At 40.9% G+C, this 25107-nt stretch overlaps 2 long non-coding RNA genes across 6 annotated transcripts in view; one reads left to right on the top strand and one right to left on the bottom strand.

The window, feature by feature from the left end:
- LOC141379989 (uncharacterized) overlaps positions 1-25107 on the top strand; it is a 78290-nt gene that overhangs the window by 29440 nt on the left and 23743 nt on the right. The gene's annotated exons all lie outside the window — the stretch shown is intronic.
- LOC147838786 (uncharacterized) overlaps positions 3781-25107 on the bottom strand; it is a 60625-nt gene continuing 39298 nt past the window's right edge. For all 4 annotated transcript variants that reach the window (XR_015520091.1, XR_015520092.1, XR_015520093.1 and 1 more), the window contains one exon: positions 3781-6130. This is a non-coding gene — a long non-coding RNA (uncharacterized LOC147838786). The remainder of the gene's footprint in view (positions 6131-25107) is intronic.

The raw sequence follows: 25107 nt of genomic DNA, 5'->3' as shown, positions 1-25107 counted from the left end.
CTTAAGTTTAATTGAAAACATTAATCAAACATTGGGTTTGTCCATACTGTATTTGAGCCACCATTGGGTTATGACAAGCCAGGATTTTTTAGAGCGCATAATAAGTGGACTTGGGTTACACAGTGGCTCAGTGTCGCCTCACAACAATAAGGTTGCTGGTTCAGGTTCTTTTTATGATATATCCATGAAGATGTTTTTAATTGAGAACATATGAACAATAAAACGAGTCTGGAAAGTATCAGGATGAACGAATGTGATGATTCTGCTGACTGAGCGCGATCATTAAATCATAAGAGGCATTTCGGAGAGTGCTGAGGAAAACATATTAAAGCCCTCTCTGACTGACTGCAACGCAGAGACAGAAATAATGAGAGAAATACCAGAAAATGCCTTCCAATAAATACAGCGACCTCTGGTATTTAAAACAAAGCACTCACTTCAAGAACTGTTACTCTGATAAATTATTCAATTAGTTTAAAGGTGAAGTCTGTTATTTGTATTCCATGTTTTTCTTACTCTTTTGGCAAGCATCAGATTAAAGGAAAGTAAAAAAAAAAAAAACATAAGCTCATTCTGAAAACGTAGACCTTTATACATTTCTGGAGATCGCGAATTATGTAACCAGAAGTACGTATGGCTGTATTTCGTATTTAAAATTAATTAAATGGGACAAATTAAGCTGCTACGAGGGACTTCTTTTCTCTGAATTGCTTTTGAAAACACTGTTGGGTTTAGGGAAGTGGGTGGGCGCTGACCAATCGGTACTTTTGAAAAGACTATTGGTTGGATTTGAGAAAGGAGGAGGGTGTTCCAGTCGATTGGTGGACTCTGGTGGACTTGTGAGAAGAGCACATGCGAATGGCACTTGCGAGAGAAATCTGAGATCTCAAAAAGCGTACACAGCAACCTCTGATGGATTTACGAAAACAAAAACTGCAAAAAAACGTAGGTCCTTGGCACGTATTTTGCTCTTCCCAAAAATGTATATAGGGATACGTAATCTGAATGAACCTGGGTATAAAAAATTAACAAATGTAATTTAAGAAATTATAAAGAAAAAATAAATCTAACTTTAATAGAAAATATTAAATATTCCTCATTAAAATAAACCAATTTTTTTTTAAACAGATTTCAAAGATTTGTTGGGAACACTTTATTTTGATGTTCCATTTGAGTATTAGTAGACTGTCTGCTTAATATCTGTTGATCCTGCTGCTTAACAGACATTTAACTGACATTTTGCTGGTACTTGTCAACTTTCACTAACCCTATAACCCCAATCTAGCAGTCTATTTATAATCTAATGAGAATTAGTTGACATGTAACTTAAATTCAACAAACGGACCATCAAAATAAAGTGTGACCGATTTGTTTTTACAAATCATAAATTAGGAATGTAACGCGAAATTTAGACAAAAACTTCTCATGGGGACGGGATTAACTGCGGCCTATTCTCATTGGCTATTAAGATTTTGAATGACTGCTTGCCACCTTTGAAGCCAAAAGTGGCTGGTTATATCAAATATCTGGTTATTTATTTGTAGAAATATGTCATGATTAGTTTGTATTTCATCATTAGCATGAGTAAATTTAGTGTGATGAACAAAAACAGGACTGTTGTACACTTTTTTGCTTGGTGAATGTTACATAAACATAAGGGATTTACAAGTTCATGGAACAGAATCAGAAAGATTCATTATCTTAAGAGATTTGTTAAATCACTATTTTGAAAACATTCCATTAGTGGTGTGTTTTAAGGTTTACCACAGAGAAAATCACATATCAAAATAAGTCCTTATAAAAACAATTGAACTTAATGGAAGTACCGATTGAAAAACAAACATGTGTGTGTGCTTTTGTCTCTGTAAGGATCTAAGAGGACGACATTGTGCTCTTTGTGATATTGTCAGGGGTCATTAGAGGGATTGTGGACATTGACTATCTGTTGCTTAGTAATCACGTGGAAGAAAGAGTAGATACAAAAGGAGTCATCTAGTGTTTACATGGACACCAATAGTCAGATTTTAATTACTCTGATTAAGAGTCTACCATGTAAACAGTGATTTTTGATTACCTTAATCTGATTAAAGTCATAATCGAACTAAACAAAAATCGAATGAAGACGTGTAAAGTAGGCTATGCCTGTTTTAGTGGCATAATTGAAGTGCAGTACAGACATGTAAACACCTTATTTAAACTATTACTCACATCTAGTTACTCATTTGTCACAGGGGCATGCATGAAATGTTCCTGAATGAAAGGGAAAGTGCCAAACTGCAGTTATCAGATCTATGTGCTACAACATGTAAAAGGGATCATGAAATGTACATTCATAAAGCAACTCATGTAAACACCTTTACATCATATTATTGTCTTATTCAGATTAAGCCAAATAATTCAACTGATATCCATGTACATAGTCAAAAAGAGAGAAACAAACAGAGAACTGCAGTTTCTGTAAATGTCCATCTTAAGCCTTAAATTGTCCTGTGCCTCTCTAAAAACAGACGCCAAATCTTCTCAGACCGAAACATACTGTACAGTAAGAGAGAGTTCAGATTTGTGGATTTGTAAATCTGTGGTTGTGTTTTGAAAGCAGTGATGGATAATACTTCAGAATATAACCTTTTTTTTTCTTTTTTATGACGACTGTGCTGTAAGATTCACAAAGCTGGAATTTATTGCTAGGCTGCAGTTTATCTTCGTCAAGGTCAAAGGAACGTCAAATCTGAAGCTCTGAGAAAATAATGAGTCATCATTCATATTTCCAGCATCACAATGCCTTTATAATTGGAATATGGCAAAAGTAAATTTATAAAGATGGTGTTAAATGCACTGTGGAACAAATTAGTACTTTTTAAACATTTTCTAAAGTCAAACATTAAATCATTTATTTATTCATTTTCATTCAGCTTAGTCTGATTTTTCAGAGGTCACAGCACAGCAGAATAAACCACCATTTTATTCTGACATATGTTTTACACAGCAGATGCCCCTCCAGCCGCAACCCAGTACTGGAAAACACCCATACTCTCCCACATTCACACATGCACTCCTGCACTATGGCCAATTTAGTTTATTCAATTCACCTAGAACACATGTCTTTAGACTGTGGGGGAAACCGGAGTACCCGGATAAAACCCACATGAACACAGAGAGAACATAAAACTCCACGCAGAAATGCCAATTGGTCTAGCTGGGACTCAAATCAGTGACCTTCTTGCTGTGAGGCGACAGTGGTAACCACTGAGCCACTGTGCTGTCCCTAAAGTCAAACATCGTCCACTTTTTGTTTTTTTTGTTTTTTTTGTTTTTATGAAGCCATGGTTAACAGAAAATTCCAGTCATTTGAAAATAAGTTTGATAATTATGAATGAAATTACTCTTTATTTATTATTAAAGAATCTTGTTGCATAGGAGAAATATTTGAAAAAAAAAAAGTGTGATGGGCCTGGTAACAAAATCAGAAAAGTAAACAAAAGAGCATTAATTAATTAAAAGACATAAATAAGTATATAAAAATATATACAGAAAATTATTTTTAAAAAATGCATTGCTTTGTGACTGTAATAAAAAAAATCTTAATCTATAAGAAAAAAATATTAGAAATTACTGATTTATTTGAAGAAAAAGAAAATAAATCCATAACTACTTATTTTAACTCTATGGTGCTGTTGGGGGTGTTTTCATCTACTCTGGGGTGATTTTGAGTCTTAATTTGGCCACTTTTTCTGTGTTTCAGCTAACGGAAAGATTCTTCTTCTTTTTTTTCTTTTTTGTAACGAAACAAATCTTATTTTGACACATATTTTGAGAAAATGCTTTGAATTTTTTATCAAAAAATCTGGCCAAGTTTTTACCCGTTTGTTATGTTAGGGATGAAAATGTCCACTGAAATAAACTGCTGTAAAAAAAGCATCGGATAAATATTTTCACTTTATAAACACTTTATTTTGATGGTCTGTTTGAGTAGTAGACTGTCTGCTTAATATCTGTTAATACTGCTTCCTCAACAGAGATTTAACAGAGATATAAGAAACTTTGCAAGTTAATGTCAACTTACACTAACCTTAACCCCAACCTAACTGTTTACTTATAATCTAATGAGACTTAGTTGCAATGTATCTTAAATTCAACAAAACGACCACAATAATAAATAATTAAAATAAAAAAATTCAACCTCAGTCCTGATCAAAACTACTAAATTGCTTAGATAATTACAAGATTTTAACTCTTTAATTACCAACAAAATGCCAAAAATAAAAAAAAAATTAAAAATCACAAAATGACTTATTTCATATTTCAATATAAAAAGTCTCCCTAATTAATTGTTGGTGGCTGTTTTTGCGCCATTGACTTCCATTATTACCACATTTTTGTAATTATAAAACCATGAAACCATATAATCATGTATTTTTGATTGTCGGTGGTTTTCCCTGTTTGGAACAGGCCAAAGTTGTAATATTTACAGCTGATCATCAGTTGGCACCATTAACCTTTGAGCCTGGGCAAAAAACAAGCTTGGTTTCTGGATTTTATATGGAGTATAACAGCAAATTAAAGTCTGTGTCTCTGAGTGTGTGAGAGTATGAGAGTGACCTTTGCACACTCACCTTGATGTGTCTGAGAAAATCAAAATATGCATCTCAGCTCTCAGAACTACATGGAGTAAACAAAAACAAAGACTGTGTATTTATGCACCATCACTTGTGGTTATAATGGAAGTCCAAATACAGCCACCAACAGTAAAGTAGGGAGAAAAAATTTAAATCTAACAATGCATCAAAGCCAATGCTGTTACTAATCGTTCACATGTCCAAGACTGTGATAAAAGGTAAAACAAAAATCCAGTCCACAATTACTTTTTATATTGAAAATACGTCATTCGTTTTTTTCACCAAGTCAGTGACATCATTTGTGAACTTGGCAAGTAAACGGTTTAAAGCATGTAATTTTTAAAAACATTTAGTAGTTTTGATCAGGACTTGGGTTGATTAACAGATTTATGCAAAAAAAAATTTATAAAAATATTTATCTGATGCATTTTACAGCAGTTTAATTCAGCTGATGTTTTCATTCCAAACATAACAATAGGGTATAAATTATAACTGTGCACAAAGGTAAAAGGAGCTTAATCAACTCTATTCTTGAGTTTTTTTTTTTAATCAATTGAGTTAACGTAATTGTTTTAACAAATTTAAGTGGATTGAACTTAATTGTGTGGAAGTTAGCATTTTTTACATTGGAGGCTCCTCATTTGTGATATAATAATGTTGTTTACATGACACAATTTTCAGCCAAAATAAACAACTTTCTAATTGTTTTTGTTCATTTACATATCAATGCCATGTTGGTGCAGGAAAACACAAACATTTGAAATCAGGCTTCAAAGTGCAAGGCTTTGAAATTGACACAGTTATCATCTACAGTATAAGTAAGTAGCTTCAACAGACTACAGCTTACAAGGGTTGGTTATTAAAAAAAGCAGAAAAAGAGGTGCCATAGAGCACTTAAAAGAGCTACAAAATTCTCCCAGTGCTGTCCTACAGCACATACGGTGTTGTATTAAGTCTTCACACAGTCGGCTCATTTGTTTCCTCTGGCCCATATACGTTTCTTACACGATTTTGTCGTCATAAGCTGTGAGGCCATAATTCAGCGGCCCCGTGATGTATCCACCAGAGCCTAGATAACTACATCATCAATCATATAGAAGGCTTCATGCCGTTTGCAAATCTGCACATTCAACAAAACCAACTTTGCCAGCTAGTCTGCCGTACCCCCGATGCCCCAATTTCTCTCTCAACAGGAGGCTTTATTTTTATGTGTTCGATTTTTTAACAAGCATATTTATTAAATAAGGGATATTTAACAGATTGCCGTATGTTAAACGATTTTAAATGCATGAAAAAAGTGTGAACCAGTGATTTCAGCATGTGAGGAGGCGTCTGTCACTATAGCACTTCTTGAGATCAGGGGAGTGAGGTTTCTATTACACACATCTCCCTAAACCTCACTTTAATCCGGGTCATGGCACCAATTAAATCTCCCCAATCTGACTCCAGCTCTGAACAGGATTTATATCATCAATATCAGCATGGGAGATGGGCACTCACCTGTAGGCAGTGTCCTGAAACAAAATTTTTGGTAATGTTTATAGAGAAGGAACATATCCACAAGCTACCCAGGGCATAGCCATATGTATAGGTAAAACCATTACTTTTTTTAAATGATGCTGTGACTGTACCATGTAACCAGTAGAATGAAGAACTCTGCAAGTAACAATGGCTTACAACAACAATGGTGGATTACAGAGTGCTGCTACATTTATTAGCACTATTACAACCTGGTAAGGCTGTATAAGCTAGACGACCAGTAAAGACCAAGTGTGCCACACGCCTGCTTTTGAGTTATGCTCCTGGTTGTTAGATCGCCCCCCTGGGGGCTGGCTGCAGTACAAGCCATAAAGCTCACCTCCTCCGTGTTAATGAATAAGACTTGAGTCCAAATCAAAAAAAGTAATTACACTTGAAATAAAATGTCCTGAAAGATGGTTTTGGTCAATTAAGACAATGTTTATCAAGCTGATATAGGTTTAGATGTTCATTTTTGTAAACAGTATGTTTTAGCCAGTAATTTAATGCTATAAAACGGGGCGTGTCATCAGGATTGACAGTTGTGATTGACAGTTTCACTAAACAGACCGCCTGAGCTTTGAGAGAAGATTAAAGTGTCAATTCTAGATGTCTGTGTTATTTTACCATGATAAAATGAGTTGCTCGGCTGTAAACTACATGTATACTTTCTGACATATTGGATCTAATGGATCTTAGTTTGCTGATACACGAAAACCTTAGCCATGAAGGGAAAAATACAGGTGATCGTTATCTAGCAGTAATTCTCTATGGGTCTGAAATAATAACTAAGAAGACGAAACTAATGTTAGCTTATGTCTTGATCGATCTCCTGTAATGTTTTTTGAACTTAAAGGGTCACAAAACACCAAAACACTTTTTTCGAGCTGTTGACAGTCATATAGGTGTCCCACACTGCTAAAAAGACTATTAGGACACATATACTGTATGTCACAAAAAAGTGAAAAGTTGTTGTTTTTACGTTACTTTGAGCAAATTCGTTCTTCCGGTTTGAAACGAATTTTTGAAGCTGCGTCACTGCAATAAGATTGCGTGTATTCCAGCGTGTAGACTGGATGTTTGTACCTTGGAGTACATCGTGACGTCTCTGAGCGTGCAGCATTAATTCATGAGGAAAGACTTCAGCGCGCTCTATTGTGTACAGTATGTGATGCAACTTCATTAATATGCATGATAGCTTCGAAAACTGTTTTACTCATTACAGTGTTCAGACGCCAAAGTGACACCACATTGTGTTGCCAAAACAAGTGGAAGAAGAAGAATTGTAAGCGTTAAATGTTCCTGAATGTAAGTGAAAGTGCCAAACTGCAGTTAAAGTCGACAAATTAATGGTTAGCCAAATAGTTTGATTATTGATGTTCATGTAAACAGTCAATGTCTTTCTCCCCTGCGTCTGTGTGTTTGTTTTGCGTCTATGAAAATAAGTGCATGCCCAAACGGAAACGTTCGAGGTTACAGAAGTAACCCTTCGTTCCCCGAGGAGGGGAACGGAAGTGCCATGAATGGGAGGATTCGGATCAGAAGCCGCTTATCTGGAGAGTATTGAACGGGCCAATGAATGAAATTAATTGGCAGCGTAAGCTTGCGCAGGTGTGCGACATCTGCAATTATCTCAGCATATAAGCACACCTGAAGCCAGCAGACGCCATCCTTTTAAGCTGAAGAGACTTTCAAACAGCTAAGGGACAGTCATTATGGCGACGGAATATGGCACTTCCGTTCCCCTCCTCGGGGAACGAAGGGTTACTTCTGTAACCTCGAACGTTCCCCTTCGGTTGGGGAACTTCAGTGCCATGAATGGGAGAATATGGAAAGCGCCATAATGACTGCACCTTACCAACACCCCCGATGAGGAGATAGTCAAGCAAGCGTGACGCACCCACATCATGGGGGGCGCGGTCCTCCAACGTGTCCCTGGCCCTAATTTATCCTACTTCAACAGAAGTTTTACGGATTTAGATATATTTTTTGGGAAGTCGTGAGCATCTAGATAATTCTAGGAAATACGACAGTACGTTGGGAAGCGTGCAATCCCGATAGGGAGGACGCTGCGGAGGCCATCCGTTACCCAAGGGGGGGATAGATGGCAGAATTTACCTATGGACTAGCCCTAAAAAGGGGGAGTACGCATAGCAAAGAGTGGTTAGCGGAGAGGGAAGACACGGGTCCGCCCAGGGGGGGGACTTAACCGTGGCGGAATAAGCATATGGGATCGCCTAGTGGGGATCACGCATAGCAGGCACCTATACCCAAAACGCGGGCTGACCAGCGGGCAGACCTACAACGTAGTGGGCCAGCAAGTGACTCCTCCGCTGAGTCAGTGCTGGGGGCCACGGAGGAATCTGCAGGGCTCACCTGACGGGGAACTTTACTGACAGATAAAAAAGGCGCACGTACCTCCGTGTTAGGGAGAATGGCGCAGCAAGCGTGTTTCAACACCCTACCGAGTTGTCTCCTCAATCACCAAAGGGTTACCTAATACCCTTGAGGAAACCGGCTCCACTCGCAGATTGTAAAACCTTGCAAATGTGTTGGGTGTCGCCCAGCCCGCAGCTCTACAGATGTCTGTTAGAGAGGCGCCGCGTGCACGCGCCCAAGAGGATGCAACGCTCCGAGTGGAGTGTGCACGTACTCCCGGGGGACACGGCTGACCTCGACTCGAATAAGCGAGTGAAATGGCATCCACAATCCAGTGGGATAATCTTTGTTTCGATACGGCACTTCCCTGCTGCCGACCGCCATAACAGACAAAGAGCTGCTCAGATGATCTAAAATTCTGAGTACGGTCCACATAAATGCGCAGAGCGCGAACTGGACAAAGTAAAGAAAGGGCTGGGTCTGCCTCCTCCGGGGGCAGCGCTTGCAGGTTCACTACCTGATCTCTAAAGGGGGTGGTAGGAACCTTGGGCACATAACCGGGGCGGGGTCTCAGGATAACGTGAGAGTAATCCGGCCCGAATTCCAGGCACGAGTCACTGACCGAAAATGCCTCCAGGTCCCCGACCCTCCTGATGGAGGCCAACGCAACCAGCAGAGCTGTCTTCAGGGACAGAAATCTTAGAGATACTGATTCGAGTGGCTCAAAGGGATCGGATCGCAGACTCGTGAGAACGAGGGCGAGATCCCAAGAGGGCATGAGAGGGGGGCGAGATGGATTAATTCGCCTAGCACCCCTAAGGAACTGGATGACCAGGTTATGCTTTCCCACGGAGCCGCCAGCTACCGCGCTATGATAAGCGGAGATGGCGGCCACGTAAACCTTGAGAGTGGAGGGCGACAGCCTGCTGTCCAACTTCTCTTGAAGGAAAGAGAGCACAACACTAATCTGGCAATTTCGGGGGTCTTCTCTGCGAGAGACGCACCATTCAGTGAATAGACTCCACTTCAGGGCGTAGGCGCGCCTCGTGGAGGGGGCTCTAGCCTGAGTGATGGTATTAACCACCGCAGTCGGTAGGTTACCTAAGTCTTCCTCGCGTCTAGGGACCACACGTGGAGGTTCCAAAGATCGGGGCGAGGGTGCCAGATGGTGCCCTGTCCCTGAGAGAGTAGGTCCTCTCTCAAAGGGATCCGCCAGGGGAGGGCCGTCGCGAGGAGTGAGAGCTCTGATATCCAGGTCCGGTTGGGCCAAAGGGGCGCAACTAGCAGAACCTGTTCCTCGTCCTCCCTGACCTTGCACAGAAACTGCACGAGCAGGCTCACTGGGGGAAACGCATACTTGCGCATGCCCCGAGGCCAGCTGTGGGCCAGTGCATCCGTGCCGAGAGAGCCCTCGGTCAGGGAAAAAAACAACTGGCAGTGAGCGTTCTCGGGGGAAGCAAACAGATCGATCTGGGCCTCCCCGAATCGCGCCCATATCAGCTGAACAGACTCGGGGTGGAGTCTCCATTCTCCAGGGCGTAACAGCTGTCGTGAGAGCGCATCGGCTGCACGATTGAGCGTGCCTGGGACGTGAATGGCGCGCAGCGATTTCAGCCGCGGGTGACTCCAGAGGAGCAGACGGCGGGCGAGCTGAGACATGCGGCGAGAGCGCATACCCCCCATGCGGTTGATATACGCCGCCGCCGCCGTACTGTCCGTCCTGACCAGCACGTGTTGCCGCTCCAGCACCGGTAAAAAGCGGTGGAGAGCGAGGAACACTGCCAACAGCTCTAGGCGATTGATATGCCAATGCAGCTGGGCACCCTTCCAGAGGCCCGCAGCTGCATGCCCGCGACACACGGCCCCCCAACCCGTGTTGGAAGCGTCTGTTGAAACAACAACATGGCTGGACGCCTGTCCTAGAGGCACACCGGCCTGTAGGAACGAGGGGTCGTTCCAAGGGCTGAGGGCGCGGCGACACAGCGCAGTAACCGAGACCCGGTGTGTGCCCGCGTGCCATGCGCGTCTGGGGACCCGATCGTGAAGCCAGTGCTGAAGTGGTCTCATATGGAGCAACCCGAGCGGCGTGACGGCGGCTGCGGATGCCATATGCCCCAGGAGCCTCTGAAAGAACTTCAGTGGGACCACTAGTTTGCTGTCGAGCTCCCTCAGACAGTTCAGCAACAGGCGAGCGCGTTCCTCGGAGAGGTGCGCTACCATGGTGATCGAGTCCAGCTCCATCCCGAGAAAAGAAATCCTCTGCACGGGGGCGAGTTTGCTCTTTTCTCGGTTGACCTGAAGCCCCAGTAGGCGGAGATGCCGAAGCACCTCGTCCCTGTGCATAATCAATTGCTCCCGCGAGTGGGCTAAAATCAGCCAGTCGTCGAGATAACTGAGTATGCGAATGCCCGCGAGCCGAAGGGGCGCTAGGGCACCCTCCGCGAGTTTGGTGAAGACCCGCGGAGACAGAGAGAGCCCGAAGGGGAGGACCTTGTACTGCCACGCTCGACCCTCGAACGCAAACCGCAGAAATTGGCGGTGGCGTGGAAGAATGGAGACATGGAAATACGCGTCCTTCAGGTCTATGGCTGCAAACCAATCCCGAGGACGAACGCATTGGAGAATGCGCCTCTGCGTGAGCATTCTGAACGGCAGCTTGTGCAGACAGCGGTTCAAAACGCGCAGATCTAGGATTGGCCGTGACCCACCGCTCTTTTTGGGTACGATGAAGTATGGGCTGTAAAACCCACTCTCCATCTCGGCTGGAGGAACCGGCTCGATTGCACCCTTCGCCAGGAGGGCAGCAATCTCCTCTCGCAAGACAGGGGCGGACAGGGGGTTGACCCTGGAGAAATACACGCCCGTAAACTTGGGGGGCCGTTTCGCGAACTGAATCGCGTAACCGAGTCTGATTGTGCGTATGAGCCACCGCGAGGGGCTGGCCCGCGCTAACCAGGCAGGCAGAGCCCTCGCTAATGGAGTCATCGCTACAATCGCTGACGTACCAGCGGTGGGGCAGCGCGGAGTGGGTGTGCTGATCCGGGAAGCACGAGGGTCCCGCGGAAAAGCTGGAGGAGAGCGATTCGCTCTGGCTCCGCACCCTGACTCCGGAGAGGGGGCTGGAGGGCTGAGGGAAGGGAGACCGTCCCCCCAGCGTTCGTGAGCCACTGGCGAAGCACGTAGAGTCTGCGAGCCGGAAGGCAGCGCGTCCCGGACTGGCAGAACTCGTGCAGTCACATCCGGGGAAGGGAAAAAGTGCTCTTTTACTGATGTTTTGGTGGCACTGAAAAGTACCGTTGTTATCGGGGCCCCGCCCTCCAGCGGGGAAAGAGCAAGTTTCCTCTTCTCCGGATGGCCTGTCTCAGGGACGCTTCGCGGTCCGTTTACCGGACTTAACGGCGCCCTGGGCAGGAGGGGCTGCCTGCTTTCGAGGTGAACGCCGCGCCCGCTTGGCCGGAGGCGCAGGCGGGGGCGGGGCAGCACTCGTTGGCGGGCGCCCTCGGCGAGGAACAGCGGAGGTGGATGGCTCGGCGGGCGGAGCGGGCTTACGGCCACGCCGATAGATGACATTGCCCACCGCATCCGACTGCTCTTTCACCGCCTTGAATTCCTGGGTGAATTCACCGACGGTGTCGCCGAACAGGCCAGCCTGGGATATGGGCGAGTCAAGAAAGCGAACTTTGTCAACGTCGCGCATATCGGCCAGGTTTAGCCAGAGGTGGCGTTCCTGAACCACAAGTGTGGACATCGTCCTCCCCAGCGCACACGCGGCGGACTTAGTAGTCCGAAGAGCATAGTCGGTCGCGGTGCGCAGCTCATGTAATAAGCTTGGGTTTGACCCGCCCTCGTGCAGCTCGGCCAGCGCCTGCACTTGGTAGCGCTGGTAGGTGGCCATCGCGTGCAAAGCAGAAGCAGCCTGGCCCGCAGCCTTATAAGCTCTGGCTCCGAGGGAGGCAGACAACCTACAGGCTTTGGACGGGAGGCGGGGCAAACCCCGCCACGTAGAGGCGCCGCGCGGACAAAGATTGACCGCGATAGCGCGCTCCACTGACGGGATCGCCTCATACCCCCTGGCAGCTCCGCCGTCAAGGGCGGTGAGGGCGGAGGCACTCGCAGCACGGGCAGAGAAAGGTGCCCTCCAGGACTGCGTGAGCCTACTGTGCACTTCCGGGAAGAAGGGGACGAGAGGCTTCGAAGGCTTCGCCTTCTGGTCCTCTACGTAGCACCCATCTAGTCGGTCCGGCCGCGGAGCTGGGGGATAAACCATCTCCAACCCCACGGCCGAAGCAGCCCGGGAAAGCACGGCTAACATGTCCGCTTCAGGATCCGATTTGACAGCGCTCACCTGCCCGGAGGGGGCGAGCGGGTCCGGATCTTCGTCGGACACTGAAAGCCCACCCTCCGATGCCGCGGAGGACATCTGATCTCCGGTGTCAGCGAGTGTGAGAGCTACCATCTGGTTAGACGGATCACTCTCACCACCCGAAGCTTGGATGGAGCGCCGTGAGGAGCGAGAGGTCCGCGAGCCCGTGGGCGGCGGATTAGCTCCCGCTGAAACCCTCAGATCTGCCCGAGCGCCCGCTGCTTTTTTAGAACAGGAGGCAACTGGGGTGGCTCGCTCTCTTGCGAAAGTTAGCCGCGATCTTAGCTGTGCAACGGTCATGGCATCGCAATGACGACATGAACCGCCCGCGAGCACCGCATTAACATGCTGGACCCCCAAACATGCAATGCAGTGATCGTGTCCATCATCCGGAGACAGGAAACCCCCGCATCCAGAAACGCACAGTCGGAGCGCCATCCTGAAAAGGACGTGCTGCACGACTGTGTTGCTCTTTTAGGAAAGTTGCAACTATACGCACCGCTCTGGAGGACCGGACCCAAAGAACCGCAGGCAAGGGAGTAACCCAGCTCGACCGTCTGCCACCGCGAAGACCCACTCTGGACCGGGAGACACACTCGTTCGCTCTGAAGTGCTGATCAGCAAGAGGAACCCTCATCGACTCACTCAGAAAGGATCTGAAGCGAAAAGGATGGCGTCTGCTGGCTTCAGGTGTGCTTATATGCTGAGATGATTGCAGATGTCGCACACCTGCGCAAGCTTACGCTGCCAATTAATTTCATTCATTGGCCCGTTCAATACTCTCCAGATAAGCGGCTTCTGATACGAATCCTCCCATTCATGGCACTGAAGTTCCCCAACCGAAGGGGAACTCCCATTTTTATCCAAAACTTCCCTCTTCCCTCCCCCAACACTCCCACCTAAACAGAGCTAGACATTAGCTAGACATTAATCTATGGAGTTAATCTTCTGCATTTGCTGTCATAAAATATTAATGTTTTAGATTAGATGTTTAGAATCTTATGTAACAAATCGATCTGTACATGTTATATATATATATATATATATATATATATATATATATATATATATATATATATATATATATATATATATATATATATATATATCATTGGCTTTTTATTTTAAAACACCTAATAAACATTAAAATGAATGTAAATTCCTCTTTGCCAGATATTAAGGCATCAAATAAACCAAATGAAAACTGAGGCTAAAAAAAATAAAAATAATAATAAATTATAAACAATATTTAAGTGATGTTGCAGCAGCTAATAGACATCAGTTGATGTATTAATACTGCTGTTTATTGTACAAATTGATAAGGATTATTTCATATAGTGCTGAGATGGGATGTGTAAAAATCCTGTTGATATTTAGAAATCTTGCTGTATTTATCTTTTAACATTTTTCCAGCAAATAGCTGTCCATAATGTATTGTTGGATTTTTGGTTCTGTTGATTGCTAATTAAAAATAAAAACCTTTCTAAAAATGTATGTGTTGTTTATATGTTACTGTTCATATTTTACAAGTGTTATTGTTACCCTAATAAAAATAAAAAATGTAACAACCTGTCGTAAGAGAAATACTCTTTGTGCTCATGTTAGTCCGGTTACAGTATATGAAAGATCATTTATTTTGCAGTCCAGCAAATATTGTGTTTATTAAATTATAAAAACAAAAACAGCTTATACCACACAGCTTTTAATAAATCGTATATTATTACGTGTTTTTAAATTTAAGTGCTTTATTTATATTAACGAGCCTTCATTGCAGTGCAGATACGAGCGATCAAATTAGAAAATCAGGGGCGTGGTTGATCTGAGGTAAAGCGTTTGTTCAAAGATCACAGAAAGATGGGCAGATGAAGTCTAGTGTCATGTTAAACTGGGCTTGTAAAACTCAAACAATTCATAGATTGTCAATTTCCTAAACAATGTTTAATACATTGTAATTAAAAGGAAAGTTACTGTAATGTTACACCATGCTAACATTCCAACTTTTTTTATGTATTTTGCAGCCATCAAAATTAGTTTTGTTATTGGTATTAGTATTTATTATAAAATACTTTATTTACTTTTATTTGGTTAGTGAAAACTTCAGGAGAAAAAAAGATTAAAGAGAATTAACAAGCCATATTCTTGATTATATTCCATCCACTACAAAAATGTCCCACTTTTTATGTTGTAGATTGGGTTTTGCTCATTGATGCTTTGAATGAACCCCCCCCCTCCCCCCCCAACACATTTGTTTTTGACAGCCCGTTTAAGAATGAAATAATGGACGATCTGGAGAAACTCTTAATCACACTTCAGCACAGGAAGCAGAGCGCTGTTTTGTGTGGCGGCAGGACGACAGTAAGTCAAACCCTGTGGTTGTATGTGAGAGACAGGTGAGGTGGCTTGTGTTTCAGTTGCGTGTAAACACATCCCAGTTTGGTAACAATGAAACCGGGCTCACGGTAATCCAACCAGCCCAGCCCATGCCAGGGTCTGCCCTCACGCTCACCTCAGTAAACACACACGCAAAGCTGCTTTATCCATGGTAAAATCATGCGGCTGCCCCATCATGATGTTTCAGATCTGATAAGTGAAAAACACAGACGATTGACTGTATACTCACTGCAGGAGAAAATACTGCGAAATAAATTGAAACTGCACTTAAATAAATAAATCTAACAAACATCCTGTTCCTGTTTATGGCATAGTTAAAAAAAAGATTTTATTATTCAAAAATGTTTTTTTATATATTTTGACATAAATTAGTCTTACTCTTCATATTTTCAAAATTTTCTTAGTATATGTATTAGGTTCGGTACTTTTACCATAAACCGCCATATAAACCCTTTGGTCGAGGCTGATTTTTCTGAAAATTAAGAGATGTGTTGGAAAAAAACTGCATTGAGTGTGTTAACTATAGTGACATTAGGAGTTAAGAAATGCAATCCAAACATTTTTTTCTTGGTGGGGTAGTTAATGGGTTAAAAAAAACTATTTTTGAACTTGTAAATCAAATAAACTAGTCTTTTTGCTAGTCTATTTTATAAGATAAAACTATTGAACTTAAAATGTCATGTTCACTTCAATGTGTTACTTGCATTTCTTTGCAATGACAATTTCTAAGTGAAAAAAAAATCTGAGTTTCAAAGCAAATTCTTGTACTCTGTTTCAATATCGAAGATATTTTTAGTTTATGCCATTAAAGGGCACCTATGAAAATCAACATTTGGAAGCTATTTGGAAAGAACTGTGTGTAGGTATAGTGTCCACAGTCGTACTGGTGTGAAATAAAGACAATAAGCCTCTTTGTTTTAAATTTTCTAACGTTAAAATGGGATCTGAATTCCTGCAATTCTGAGGTTGACAATGTGACGTAGTAGTGTGATTGCCAATGTGAGAATGTGACGGAAATGTGACGTAGTGAAATTTTCCCCGCCCACCAGATTGATTGACAGCCTCCTATTAACATGTCTCTATAGTAATACGTATAATCATATCCACAAGACAGAACTTAATTTTTTAAGACAGCACAAAGCAACTGGAATTAAAAGGTCTGTTCAACTCTCTGTGATCAGTTGGACTTCAAGAATGAATTTTATCCGTTTAAAACATTTTTAAAATAGTGCATGTTTTTAATAAAGAAAAGACAGTAAAATTATGTAATTCATCACCACAGCTGCGTGTCAGTACAATATATATATATATATATATATATATATATATATATATATATATATATATATATATATATATATATATATAATTATATATATATATATATATATATATATATATATATATAATTATATATATATATATATATATATATATATATATATATATATATATATATATATATATATATATATATATATATAAACAAGTTATTTATTTCTTCAATTTCAAAATGAAATTCTGTGCGGATGTAGAAATGATGTACAATGTGTACTGAGAAAATGGAATACAGGATAAATATATAAATTAATTTCAAACAAACCTCATATTTGTGTAAATCTATGTATATGCTTGTATGTACGTACTGTACTGTATATGCATGTAAACGTATTAGGATGAACCATTAGAACTTTTATTGGGCAGTTTTAATACAGATTTTAGCAATCATTTTTAAAATACTTTATTCTCTGTGCTTAATAAGCCATTTTCTTGATGGGGACCAAAAATGTCCCCACAAAGTCAAAATTGACATAAAATTTTATATTTGTGTTTATATTTGGTTTCACAAAGGAAAGAATAGAAAGTACACATGCATGCACGCACGCACGCACACGCGCGCACACACACACACACACACACACACACACACACGCGCACACACACACACACACACACACACACACACACACACACACACACACACACACACACACACACACACACACTTTTTTTTACTCTAGAGTAATCACTTAATTTCAGGTATAGTATCTCAAGAGGGACAGTCTTGGCACTTGGCACATTATGAATTGGATGAAGAATATCTCCTAAATGCCAAATAGCTCATTTACTGTAGCTTCCCACCTAACTTCTCACCTTTTTTATTGTTGATCTTTTTTTCTCCTAAACTGGGACATTAAACACACTTTACAGTAACAGATTATCTTCAAAACATAACAGATATGCCAACAGATACTGACTACAGTTACAGTATGTGTTCACTGGTATCGAAGCAGAAGCTAATCAACTTACAAGCAAAACCCTGAGCTTGTGGTTGAATGCGTTTCCTCAGCCCTCAAAACTGGAAAGGCCAGGAGAGTTGTTTGCTAAAGCTTCTCATCCTCATGCCTGAGGGAAGATCTCTGTATGTCCATTTTTTTTTGCTTTGTTGTTTCTGCTTGTCCTGCTAGCCTCATTAGCCACACCAGAAATTCAATTCAATTCAATTCAGCTTTATTTGTATAGCGCTTTTACAATGTAGATTGTGTCAAAGCAGCTTCACATAAATGGTCATAGTAACTGGAACAGTGTGGTTCAGGTTTTAGTGTTTAAGTTCAGTTCAGTTCAGTTTAGCTCAGTTCAGTGTGATTTAATCATTACTGAGAGTTCAAACACTGAAGAGCAAATTCATCGATGCGCAGCTCTACCAATCCTGAACCATGCGAGGCAGTGGCGACAGCGGAGAGGGAAAAAAAAAAAACTTCAACTGATGGGAGTGAAGAAAAAAAACCTTGAGAGAACCAGACTCAGTTGGGCACGACCATTTTATTTTCTCCGCTGGCCAAAAGTCTTGTGCAGAACTTCATTCGCCGTGGTTTATGCTGGAAGATGGCCTCAATGAAGACTCGTCTGTCCCTGGAGCGTCGCTGGAATCAGACACATGTTTTCCACTCCCCACGACCATCAGCGCAGCAGCAGCTCAGGATATGGCCTGGTCCCGGATATGGAATCCTTGGGATCATCACGTCGCTGGTCTTGGATCCAATCAGTGACTCCGCCTAATCTGAGGACCTCGGATGAGTATCCCCAGGTGAAAGTAGAGAATAAAGAGAATAATTAGCGTAGCTGCTGTTCATAGTGTATATAAGCAAGATGCAGAAGCCTGTGTGGAACCCGCTAGGTGATGCATTGAGTGTATGCTTTACTAAACAGATAGGTCTTTAATCTAGTTTTGAACTGGGAGAGTGTGTCTGAGCCTCGGACATTACCAGGAAGGCTATTCCAGAGTGTAGGAGCCATGAAAGAGAAGGCTCGACCTCCTTTACTTGATTTTGCTATTCTAGGTACTACCAGAAGCCCTGAAAACAGGAGCTAGATTATTTAGAGCTTTATAGGTGAGAAGTAATTCAATACGAAATTTAACAGGAAGCCAGTGTAAGGAGGATAAAATTGGGGTTATATGATCATATTTTCTAGACCTGGTCAGAACTCTGGCTGCTGCATTTTGTACTAATTGAAGTTTGTTAATAGAGGATGCTGGGCAGCCAGCAAATAGAGCATTACAGTAGTCCAGTCTCGAAGTCATAAAAGCATGGACTAGCTTTTCTGCATCTGAGTTGGATAGCATATTTCGTAATTTAGCGATATTTCTCAGATGAAAGAAGGCAGTTTTTGTGACATGGGATATATGGTTTTTAAAAGTTAGATTGCTGTCAAATATGACACCCAAATCTTTTATAGTAGAGCTAAAGCTAACTTTGTATCCCTCTAATTGTAAATTGAGTTGCGAGATCTGCTGTGTGCAAGATTTAGGCCCAATAAGTAATAATTCTGTTTTGTCTGAGTTTAAGAGAAGAAAATTGTTGGTCATCCAGTCTTTGATGTCTTTGATACACTCAGTTAGTTTAGAAAGTTCAGACGTCTCGTCAGGTTTAGTGGAAATATATAATTGAGTATCATCTGCATAGCAGTGAAAGCTGATCCCATGTCTTCTAATAATGTCTCCCAGTGGTAGCATGTAAATTGTAAACAGTAAAGGGCCTAAAACTGATCCTTGAGGCACCCCATACTTTACTGGGCAGATTTGTGAAGGCTGTCCATTAAGATTCACAAACTGGTAGCGGTCAGTTAAGTATGACAATAAAAAAAAAGCCTTACAATAAGCATTTAAGCAAAAGGGAATGTTTTCTTAGATCAACAAAGCTAGAACTAAGCAATTCGACTTTATTAGATTTTCCCATCACATTTTAAAAGGTTAATTCACTAAAGAAAAAAAAAATGTTGTTAATTACTCACCCTCATGTCACTTATATTCCAGCCTGATCTCACGAGAAAACGTAAGTATTTTACGTTTTGGCAGTTTAGTGGCTAATTCGTATGAATTCGTACGAGTTCAGTCGTAAGAAAATGTACGATTTTAAAAAGGAGGCGTGGCACCTAACCCCACCCCTAAACCCAACCGTCTTTGGGGGATACGTAAATCGTACTAAAATGTACGAATTAGATGGTACGAATTTGTACGAATTAGCCACTAAATGAAAAAGTTACGAATTGCCGTGAGATTGTGTTGTATATTCCGAGACCGTCTAGTACAAAATGCAGCTGCCAGAGTTCTTACAGGGTCTAGAAAATATGATCATATCTCCCCAATTTTATCCTCCTTACACTGGCTGCCTTTTAAGTTTATTATTGGTTTTAAAATATTGCTTCTTACCTATAAAGCTTTAAATAATCTAGCTCCTGTTTATCTAACCAACTTTCTGTCTCACTACAATCCAACCCACTCTTTAAGATCTCAAAACTCAGGGCTTCTAGTAGTACCAAGAATAGCAAAGTCGAGTAAAGGAGGTCAAGCCTTCTCATTTATGGCTCCTAAACTCTGGAATAGCCTTCCTGATAATGTCCGAGGCTCAGACACACTCTTGCAGTTCAAAATTAACTTAAAGACTTAGGATTAAAATGAGAAAGGTATGATGAAATTTTAAATGAATCTCTGTTTGCAGTACTATGTATTTTTGGGGGGCTATGTTACAAAATGTAAAGGTACAAATGGAATCAAACATATAATTTGTTGAAGATGCCAAAAGAATAAAATATGTCTCATGTAAAAAGAGGAGATAAGTAAAAGCAGAAATAAGTTATAGACGAAGTAATAGACGAATGATGTATGTGGTAATGAGGTGGGAAAATAATAAGCTTGTGCTTCATACCACTCCATTTTCTACCATGTTGAAATGTACTTTTTGTTAATGATATTTTATGTATGATATTTCTGTTTGAAAATAAATAAATTAAATTAAAATCTAATCAAATCTAAAGAATTGTGTAGGTGCACGAGTGCTGATTGTAAAATAAAAGGCATTTCAAGGCTTTTTTACTTAATTTTCAAGTGCCTTTCACTGATGATATTTTTTGTATCTTTACAAATCCCTCATCCAAAGAGCACAGACACATCAATGAATTACCCCTGAAGCATTTTTTGTTTGTTTCTGGATTTTAGTAATCTTATCAAGTTCCAAGAATAAAAAAATGACTGTTCGCCAGTGTCTTCTGCAACAGATCAGAGTGTTCATTCACTCTGTAATAGGGTGCTTGTGTGTTGTGCTGCTGACTCTAATTGCAATATGCTGTAAAGCTTGTAGTAATTGCGTAACCTGACTACCTGATGCAGTAAAAAAGACAAAGAAGAACAATGTCATTTAGAACGTCTCAGGATCGTTGCTGTCTGGGAGATTAGAGAGCGCTCAGATTTCATCTAAAATATCTTAATTTATGCTCTCAAGATGAATAAAGGTCTCAGGGGTAGTTCAAGCTTCAATAAATTCTTCACCTTTTATAAACTTCCAAAAGGTTTTGCTCATAAAGGGGGGAAAGTTGAAGAAACTGGCTAAAAAAAAATGAAGAAATGGCGGCATGTTATAAACATTTATCCATGATTAAAAACTTTTTTTTAAATGCGGTAATTCGTTTGGCAGCACCAATAAAGATCACAGGCCTAGCTAGGTGTATAAATAAGTTAATGGGTTATACAAAAATCAGATACAAACATCACCACACTTATACAAAATCCAGGAGAATATAAATAATGTACCCTGCCATGTAATTGCTGGAATGAAATATTCATTTTGTTTCGCAATAATACATGTCTTTACTGGCGTTTCGGCGGAATAAACAAACGTAACTTGAACATTGAGATGTGCAACAGCAGTGAATGTTTGTTGATGGTAAGTTCATCAACAGAACAAAAAAGAAATGCAACCCTTATTATTGTGAAGCACTTTCCCCCTTACAAAAATAAAATAATAATGTAGAATATGAGTTCATGCTTTTGTATGCTTTCTTCTGTCATTTTTTGGTGACTGGAATAAATCCGCTTAGGGAAAAACTTCTAGGGAAAAATCTTTAACTTATAGGGCCCTATCATACACCTGGCGCAATAGTCTTTTGGTAGTTTCAGCTTGGCGCAAGAGTTGTTTTGAGGCGTTGCGCTACGCTGTTTAAATAGAAAATGCATTAGCGCTCATTTGTGCGCCCAAAGGTGTTCTGGTCTGAAAAGGAAGGCGTTCTGAGGCGGTCCGCTGGCGCGTTGCTATAATACTATAATAGATTTTTCATTAGACCAAAACTAACCCGGTCTAAACTCCGGCGCAGAGTTGCGCCTCGCTTACACACTGCTTAATACGCACAAGAGAGCAATAGGCAAATATCTTTACATATGAAAAAATTTTAAATATTAAGGATATATATAGTATATAATAAGAATAGATATAGAATATAAATATAAAGGATTAAAATATTACAAAACATATTATTTTCTAGCCTAAATATGAAAAACCACTGCTTTTATGTCTTCTTCATCTTGGGGGGCTTTTTCAGTTCATTCATAACAATTTGCTTTTGTATAATGTTATTGTTATTAGCAGTATTATTTATTATATCCATATTTATATTTGTTTTATTAAAAACAAGCTTAGATTTGCCCACCTGTCAGGTTTTAGACCATATGTGGCACAGCATGTGTTTTAGGATATAACTCAGGTTTTTGAGCACATTTTGCTTTTATTATTCATTTATTCGTTTGCTGGAAATTAGAACTGAATTTAGAAATAGTTTTGAAACGAATATTTGCGCTTAACAAACAAAATTATTTATTTATAGACTAATTGATGTCTGTGCGTAAAGGTTTCCTTGTCCAAGAGCGAATGTGAAAGTAGTTCCATTATCTCTCATTCTCACGCAGTAGATGCTCTGTTTAACAGTTTTCTGTTACAAAAATGTTAACTGTTAACTTTTTGCTTGTGAAATGCTCATTTTCTCCACTTAGACTTACTTTGCGTCCTGTAAATAGCGAATGCGCTATGGGAGATGAGACTCTAATTGGTTTATTCTCAAAACACACCTATAACTCATTAAGAAAATAAACTCAACCCTTTTAGACCATGCGCCATGGCGTTAAGCAGGTTTTCCCGTCCTTAAATTAGCAAAAACGTGTTCTTACACGCCCTGAAAGCATTTGCGCCCTGTGTTTTGCGCTCTGCGCATGGACCCTCAAAATAGAGCCCATAAACTTTGAAACTCTTAAAGGGAATGGGAGATGAGACGCTGATTGGTTTAATGCACGCTATGCTCAAAGCACACCAATAACTAAGTAAGAGAATAAGCTCAACCCTGTTAGACCATGCGCCAGGGTGCAAAGTGTATTTTTCCATCCTTAAAATAATAAAAGTGGATTTGGACACACCCTTAATGCATTTGCGCCCTGCACATTAGACTTTACGCCTAGATTGTTAAAATAAGGGCTTGACATTTTTGATCACCAGCCAATTTGGCTTGTATTTTTCCAACATTACTAGCCGCTAGCCATTTTCACTAGCCACAATTGTGTTGTTGGGAAAATACATTTTATATGCATAAATATGCCTTTGACATGCTAAAACTACTTGATTTAGATTTTGTGGAATGTCCACATTCCTACTAATTCATTTTACTTTTTGTGTATTTTGTTTATGAGCTTGCTCAGTGAGCATGAGCACATGGGTCATGGTTTCATAGTGTTGTATTACAGTTAGTTTTTATTTCACATCACTTTTCAGTGCTCAAAGGATTTACCAAATTTATCTCTAACCAGACTACAAAAATTAAATAATTATTTCTTAGCCACAAATTTTGAATGATGTGTCAAAACAGGAAAGAAATAGCTGGATACTATACTAACAAACATTTCTAAAAAAAAAAAAAAAAAAAAACACCAGTTAACTACACATAAATGGGAAGTTAATATCCTACATGCTGTTCAAATAATGGTTAAAATGAAAGCAACTGGTGATGCTCACAAAAAGACCAGTCTGGAGCTTTTAAAAGCAGCAGGACTGTGGGTGCATGAACTGAACTTTTTGTCTAGTCTATTTAAAAGAGAACCGATCAAACCAGTTGTGTTTCCAGGGACGGTTGTTTTATGCAAGAAAATGGGAGCGCGCGTGTGTTTTAAAGTCGGGCTCATCACATCACCTGTTTGCGCGAGTTATTATCCTTTAATTCGGTATTTAAACAGCTTTTTTTTGCCCGCACAAACAAAATTATATTTGTCAGCCATGCTGCTTCTTAATTCTAAGCATTTGCATGAATATTGGGCCATCCTTATAGTCGAACCCTGCTTTTAAAAAAACTACAATTTAAAAATTATTTTCAACCAGCCAAAGTGGCTAGTGGAGGTGGCTGTCTAACCCGCCACAGTTAAAACCTACCCGCATTTGGCAGGTTGGCGGGTGTTAATGTAAAGCCCTGGTTAAAATACAGCTGGATTTTAATAAAGTGTCTGGTGCACATGCGCAAGTGACAGTTAAAATGTCAGAGAGATGAAAGAGTGTGTTTTTTACAGGTGGTTTGTCAAGCCCACTCACCTGTGTGAGGCACACTCAGAACTGCATAATGAAACGCTGTATTTAAACACAATCAGCATAGTTTTTAGAGTTTAGTAGAGAATTCAGGAAATTGTTTACCAAAGGTTATTATTTTGGTAACTGTGAATTGTTAATGGCCAAATGAGTCACCTTTATCCACTGTATGGTCACCCATGTGCCCTCACTGAACTAATACTCTATTCTGTAACCCCACAATGTTTTAAATGGCACTGCAGCTCAAGGGCTGGACCTCAGTGCAAACGCATATGTCCATGTGATGTAAGCCACATTGCTTTTCTTCCTCTCTAATGACTGCACTGCCAAGAAATATATTATTAGCAAACATTACAGATCAAAAGAGAATCATTACGTAACGACTGAAGCAAAAATAGTTTCGCTGACCTTGGGAAATGTGGTGGGAAACATTTCAGCGGATCATCGCAACCAGCTGTTCCCTTGAGTGCAGATGAGTCTTAAATGCATTATTAGCGTGATGTGATTTTTTTTGTTGTTGCATAAGAGTTTTTTTGGAAAGCTGATGGACAGAGGGAAAGAGAAAGATAGACGTTTCTTTGACACGGGCGAATGGCTCTTTCACTTCAATAGTGACGCTGTGAAGAATGATCAATCATGATACACCTCATTCCCTTTATGGCTGAGCGTCACATTTTCTGGGGCTGAAAGCAGCTGCTGCTGTGTGTCTCGTGTACCTATTCTTGTGAGTTATGGCAAGGTGCACAGGGAATGCATGCAAACACACACACACACACACACACACACACACGCACGCACGCACGCACGCACGCACGCACGCACGCACACACACACACACACACACACACACACACACACACACACACTAGCATAATGTCATCTCAACCATAATGATGAAATTTAATTTTATTAATCCTTTGATTGATTGTGACTTATTTCAAGCATATTT

This window comes from Danio rerio, chromosome 21, assembly GCF_052040795.2.
Source record: "Danio rerio strain M-AB ecotype USA chromosome 21, GRCz13ab, whole genome shotgun sequence".
Taxonomy (NCBI): Eukaryota; Metazoa; Chordata; class Actinopteri; order Cypriniformes; family Danionidae; genus Danio; species Danio rerio.
Note: the sequence above shows the minus strand (reverse complement) of the source record. Positions and strands in the feature narration are given on the sequence as shown.